The sequence below is a fragment of the Macrobrachium nipponense genome, chromosome 45, assembly GCF_015104395.2.
Source record: "Macrobrachium nipponense isolate FS-2020 chromosome 45, ASM1510439v2, whole genome shotgun sequence".
NCBI lineage: Eukaryota > Metazoa > Arthropoda > Malacostraca > Decapoda > Palaemonidae > Macrobrachium > Macrobrachium nipponense.
Window position 1 is genome coordinate 32,515,802 of NC_061105.1, and position 7,374 is coordinate 32,523,175.

Sequence of the window (7,374 nt, forward strand, 5' to 3'; positions counted from 1 at the left end):
TAATTTAAAAAACTTCAAAAGTTTGTTTGAAATACAGTGTTGGCAGCTGGATTTTTTTAATTGGAAATGCGGTTGATGAAATATTATTTGTTTGTTTTTGCGCAGTGAATCTGAATTTATTTCAACGTAAAATCATGCCCACACTGCGAAGAATTTCTCTATGGAATGTAAACATGAAACGGAAATGAAAGCGTGCAACAATTTAACCAATTCTTTGTTGTTAATGCAAGTCATCTGGCGGAAGTAAAGGCTGTTGTAAGCATCTGAGGGATGAAAGAACTGGGATTTCATGAACAGACATGATATAAATGTGTGTGTGTTTGTGTGTTCTTGCGCGCGCATGTGTATACATACATACGTACATATATATCATCGCCTCCTACGCCGTGTGAAGCTAAGAGCTCCTGGGAAGTTCCATCACATTTTTCGTGTATTTCCTGTGCCTTATCTGATACAAATCTCCACTTATCTCCAGCCTCCCGCCTCATATTCTCATACAAGTAGGTCTAGTCCTTCTAGACTGTAGGAGGTCCAAGAGACAGACGCATTGCATACTATTACTTTTAGAACTGTATTAAAGACAGCTACGCCATTTGTAACTCCGTATCATCCTTATCTTATCCACATATGGAACTTAGATAATTTCCATGAAGGCATAATTTTTCCCTCTTTCCTGCCATCAGACTCCTAATGTCCTTCTTAAAGCTTTATTTTCATAATCAAAAAGTCTTTTAAAATAGTTTCATTGTCATACCATGATTAATTTCTATATAGGAATGCAGATCGTATTAGCATAAAGTATAATCCAACTTTCCTGTGCATTTTCAGACTAATGACTTCCAAACCTGATCCATGTTGCTGATTGTATGAGTTACCTTTTTAGTCCTTCACTAATTCCAGCTCAAGATCTTGAATGGATGGCATTGTTCCTAAATATCCACACAAATAATATATATATGGCAGTAAGGCAGTCCAAAGATGAAATCCTGAAAATCCACAAAACTTGTATTGAAAATTACATATAGAATTGTACTATTACAATCAGATATACAGTCTTATTAATACAGTAACGGCATTACAGAGTTTTACCAACAATTAGAATATATTTCTGAGAAATAACAATAAAATATTCATCCAAATATGGGAAAATTGTCAGAATAGATTTACGGATCATGTGTATGATATTGAAATAACATTAAAAATTAAAACGTTACTGCATGCAGCTATTTCAAAATTTTTTTCTTTCTTTTAAATTCAACTCTAAACTATGATGAAAATTGAAGAAAATTAAAAGATTTGACCCATTACTAAATATAAATGAAAAGGCACCATACATCACTAGAGAAAATAATGCGAAAAAATGTTAGTAAATCTTTTACAAAATTTATTTATGAAAAGGCAAAGCATATTTTCTAAAGGAGAAAGCGTCCCAAAAGTGAAGTAGTAATGGTAGAAGGTACAATAGAGAATTACAAAATGCTCCTCTCTATTATTCCCACAAATTTCCCGGGGTAAATGTTGACAATGTCCCATTGCATTTGAAATTTCCGTTTCATATTCAAATTGGAAATCACTTCCGATTCGATGTGACCAAATTACATATTTTTGGGACCCTCGCTGGCGCACTGCGAGTTTTATGTTTGCTTGTTGCAGTGATGTAGTCCTTGTGCGTATTTAGCGTTGCTCAACGTATGTAGAAAGATTCGGCATTATTATGCGTATGTTTATTCAGTATTGCATTCACGTAGCAACTTCATATACGAAAACTTCTATCAAAATCTGCGTAAATTGAATGTTGTAGAAGAATCGCATGGCCACTTCAATGCACACAAATATTTAGAAATGTGTGTGAAACAAAGAATGTCATTCAAAAATCCCATTGCCACAATAATACGCAAATATAAATCAAAACCAGTGTGATGAAACGTCATATGAAAATGACAAGCCACTTTCATGCGTGTCAAAATCCATCAAAACTTGCGTAAAGAAAATGTCATCAAAGAATCACAGCCACTTTAGGATCTATCATCATGTCTTGGCTGCCTTATTACAGTCAGTGAACTGCCTCTGAGGATCAGATGGAAATCTGTGACAGGATGAGAGGTTGCAATTTGAAGGGTCAAGAGCCTCTTCGCCGTCGTCACATCTTTATTTCGATTTCAAGGAGTGAACGCATTAATCTGGTGTTAGTTTTTTAATTCGCCCTAAATACAAACTCATATTTTCCATCTTTCTCTTCTCTTTCCTTTCATTTAAAGACAGAGGTTGATGCTGCATGCAACCTGGTGTCCATACATAAACTAGGCTTGATGAAAGCCAGAAATCACTGAAAAAAAAAGAAAGAAAACAGGCTTGGATTATCCCCATGGAGGTGACAGACTTCTCTTCAAGAAAGGGGGGAGTAATAACTATAACTGCTCACGTTTATACTCTAGCTAGGAAAGGTTGAGACCAAGGTCTACAGGATACTTTCCTATAATTAGAGGCGTTGACAAGTTTCCCGTCCTTGCTTTTACCGAAGGAAGGTATTTAATCCTAATTAAAAAAGAGGTTTACTCTCTCTCTCTCTCTCTCTCTGGGTCTCTCTCGTCTCTCAAACATATATAATATATATATATATATATATATAAATATATATATATATATATATCTATATTATATATATATATATATATATATATATTAATATATATATATATATATAATATATATATATATATATATGTATATATACACTTATCAAATTGCTCAATACAAAATCTAATTACGGGTGGGTTTATGTATATATATATATATATATATATATATATATATATATATATATATATATATATATATACGTACATATATATATATATATATTTATATATATATAAGTTATATATATATATACCTATATATATGTATATATATATAAATTATATTATATATTATATACATATATAGATATATATTTTATATATATATATATATTTGATAAGTGTACAGCAAGTAATTTTCTGATCTTCGTGTTTTGTTTTTGTGCTAACGAATGGAGGGAGGTGACAGACAATCCTCTTATTACTGTGACGTGTGGGCACTTTCCTTAATCATCTATACACGAGAAAATGGCAACACCGATCAAAAAAGTGCCAATCTACCAAATTATCACTCTTTTTTTCTGAAAACTTTGAAAGACTAAGAAAATATGGCTGCCGTGCTAATCACCTCCTAGACTATATGTAGACTATATCTCTCTCTCTCTCTCTCTCTCTCTCTCTCTCTCTCTCTCTCTCTCTCTCTCAAAAGCTGCGATTCACAATGGTCGACTATAACAATTATGTACCGAATTCACTAGTTGTTTTTGACTAAGCTGACCATGTGTCAGCACGGGCTCTTGCTCACCGAGCAGCCCATAAAGAAATTCACTACCAAGGTAAACATAGTTATAGGCCGAATGTTGTACCACTGCACGCCAGCCAGCCAGGCAGAGAGAGAGAGAGAGAGAGAGCGAGCACGGAAAGCGTTTGTTACCTGAGATAAAAAAGAATGGGCCTTACAGGTTCATTTAAAAAAGATAACTCCGAATATTTTGCCAGCATGGACCATGAGGGATGAAAAAAATGCATTTCTCTCTCTCTCTCTCTCTCTCTCTCTCTCTCTCTCTCTCTCTCTCTCTCTCTCTCTCTGCCCCATAATTAAATTGTCCTTTTTTACTTACTCTAGAATTAGATAATTTTCACCATATACATCGCTACATTCCTTTTCATCTGAAACTAATTTCCTCCCATTCTTTTTCTTTATTTTTTTTTTGTTTTGTTTATGTTTTTATGAAATGCTCTGTCTGCCTGTCTTTCTGACTATAAGACTAGTTTCTTCCTTCCAAAATGGACAAAAAAGTGTTTCCTTTACGCTAAGGATGTTCCATTTTCATAAAAGCAGTTTTCCGCTTACAAAACAGTTTCCTTTTCCATGGTTTTTTTTCTTGTTCTCAGTCAATTTTAGTTCTCTTTGATACAGGGGGCTTATTTTCCAGGAACAACTGTTTCTCCTCCATCATTAAATTTGCGATATAATAAAATTAAATTTTCAAGATACCCAACAACAATTAGTTACCTCCCATGAAACGACTTCCCTTTCAGTAGCATAAAATATTTTCCCATTCCGTAATTTTTTTTTCATCTATAGTAGCGCATATAAGAATATTCCTTCCTGAAAAAGGGCAATTTTACCCTGTATGTAAAGACTGCAACTCGAAAGTAATGGCGTTTGAGACACCATTACCACTCCTCCCCCTTCCCCTCCCTCCCTGTCAAAAGCATCCCTATGAATGTTGGTGCTTGTGTGAGCTAGGAAGCGTAAAAGAAGAATTTTCAAGCCGTTATAAGACCATCATTACGCCTCTGAAGAGAAGAGAAGAGAAGAGGAGAGGAGACGAGAGATGGAGGAGGGCCGCTGGCCATCTCTTCAGATGGGGCTTTTGATGCTCTTTCATCTGCCGCTGATGATGATGTCTTTCGCCTCAGAATTTACAGAAATGAATATGAAATGAGCATTTGGAGGAGGAGGAGGAGGAGTAGGGAGGGGAGGTGGAGGAAGGCGGAGGAAATACGGCAGTAGTAGTAACGGTAGTATGGAAGGAAATGAGTCGTTCCACCAGGAGGAAAAGTACACCGGAGAAACACCTTTTCGGCTCCATTAAAAAATCCTGAAGCAAATGGAGATGCAGAGAACAGCCTAGAACAGAAGGGAATTGGAAATCAATGACCCAGTGTTGATATTTTTGAGATTTTATCTGCATGATTATAGTTAATGTGAGCAATCATACAGTACCTCTTCAGCCGCTTAGTTTCTGCCGATTCTACAAAGTGATTCAATGTCGTGTTATATCGTTTTCTTTTTGGTAATAATTCCTTCAGACCTTTTGGCATGTTCGTGATTCTTTGTTTGTGTGTGTGTGTGTGTGTGTGTGTGTATGTGATTTTGTCGGGTGGGGTGGTTAATAACAGGTTAAAAGGGGAACGGTTACAAGAATGAGGGGGTTAAAAAGTTAGGAAAGAGCAGGGCAGACCCGCGTCATCTTTGATGGCACCCGAATTTTTTATTTTTTTTTTATTTTCCTTCGGATTTATTTCTTGTGTTTCCTTGAGCTCTCGCTGCCTTCAGCAATCAAGCGTGCTTTAATTAAGACTATTAGTGTGAGATCAATGTGATATTTTTACTTTTGTATTCATTCAGTAACTATATTAACTTCCCAAAGCGAATTGTTAATCTTCAATGGAAGCATCGTTGTTACTCGAGAAAAAGGGTAATAAATGCATAAGCTTACATCACACGTTCATACTTACATACATACATACATACATGTATTTATGCATATATATATGTGTGTATATACATATATATATATAATATATATATATATTTATATATATATACTATATATATATATATACTATATATATATATATATATATATATATATATACACATGAAATGTGTACGCTTGAGGATGTGCGGTGAATACTTACACCAAATGCGTAATTGAACAATACCGACTGTTACCTCTGAGAATAAGCTAGATTAATGGAGCTATTAAACGTGTCACGTAATAATTGATGACACTTTACTATATTAAAATCCTTTCGGAGGGTAAGTCATGGTTAATTGGTTCTCATTTGATATAAAGAAAAGGCGAACTCATTCGTTTTCCTTTCAGGAAACAATTGATAATTCCTTTGATTTTTCCAGTTCTGCGTACACAGCAACCTGGTTTCTTCGAAGTCTCGTGGCAGTTAATATGAAAGGTATGGATCGCCTTGACATAAACTTTTCCTCTCCCTTTTATCTCAGCTTCTTTGTAACCGTGTATGTATTTATTTGATTTTTCTCTAACTTTTCATCTTTTACCCCAACTTCTTTGTAACCATGTATTATTATTATTATTATTATTATTATTATTATTATTATTATTATTATTATTATTATTATTATTATTATTATTATTATTATTATTATTATTTTGCTCTGACTTTTAATCTTTTATCTCAACTTCTTTGTAATCGGGCATGTATTGTTTTTTTTCTGATTTTATATATGGCTTGATATTTTCATATTTATTCTTATTCTGTATGCGGGATTGATAATTATTCAATTGATTATTAGGTGGCTATTTCGTCTTGGCATATCGTATCGCTTTACTGATCCCTCTCCCATATGGTTTGTAAGCTGAGCAATAAGATTAATCTCGTTCTTCTGTAGAAATGTTTTTTGCGAGAGAGATGATAGAGAGGAAGGGAAGAGAAGAGAGAGGGGAGAGGGAGAAGAGCGAGAGAGAGAAGGAGTTGGCGGGGGGGGGGGATTGGGGGGGGGGGGGGGGGGGGGGTCAGTCTGTGTATTCCAGCAGACCATTTGAATTGCTCACGCCTTTTCGACTGAAATTTTTCTAACATGTTATCTCTTGAATACCGGCTTTACGTGTTATGTTTCAAAGGATGTGAATGACTATTATTACAATAAAAAAGACTATGCACAATAGATTTTATATTTCAGTCTACAAAAAAATTTACCATTCTCTGGGACAAAGGAATTCTCTGAGGATTGAAGAAATTATATGTAAAATATCGTCATTAAAAGTCATCTGAAGTCATGCATAATCGGATTGTTTCATTTCTTCATGTGACCAGCTGTGGAATTCTCCTCCTTTCTCAATATTTCAGCCTTCGTCTGTGTCCTTCCCTTTCTATTTTTTGCCTTCTACCGGCCCGGGCTAGTTGTGACTAGGTTGACTACCCTGTCAGACACTTCATTTAGATATTCATACAAGCCTGTATAAAATGCAATCATTTCTGTGCTCTGCGTTACGAAAGGTCACCTTCTTTGATCTACCAATACAGATAGAGCTCCTTCCTGCCCAACCATGACGTCATAGCGAACCTGCGCATCCACTGATCTGCCGCCAAAACTTCTGGTTGTCGTTGCGACAGCAGTCGCTTATAGAAATGAATATTGGAAAAGTATTTTATAGTATAACCCTGTGAACGATGTTTAAGATTTGAAATAGTAACTTGCAGTAATGAATACTACATTTGAACCGAGTAATGTTTTGATAGTAGTTAAAATCTGGAATTGGAAGCTCCGTCAGCTCTCCAAAACTTACGAAATAAACATAGAGAAGAACATTGCCATTACTGGATGCCCCTCGGTGACCACTAAAACCACTGTCCATTCATTAAGAGTAATTTTCCAACCTTCTACTGTGCATTTATGTTATATGATAAACTATTACGAAATGACGTCATTCCGTTCTATGTGCAATTTGTGACTTACAACAGAGAGAGAGAGAGAGAGAGAGAGAGAGAGAGAGAGAGAGAGAGAGAGAGAGAGAGAGAGGTT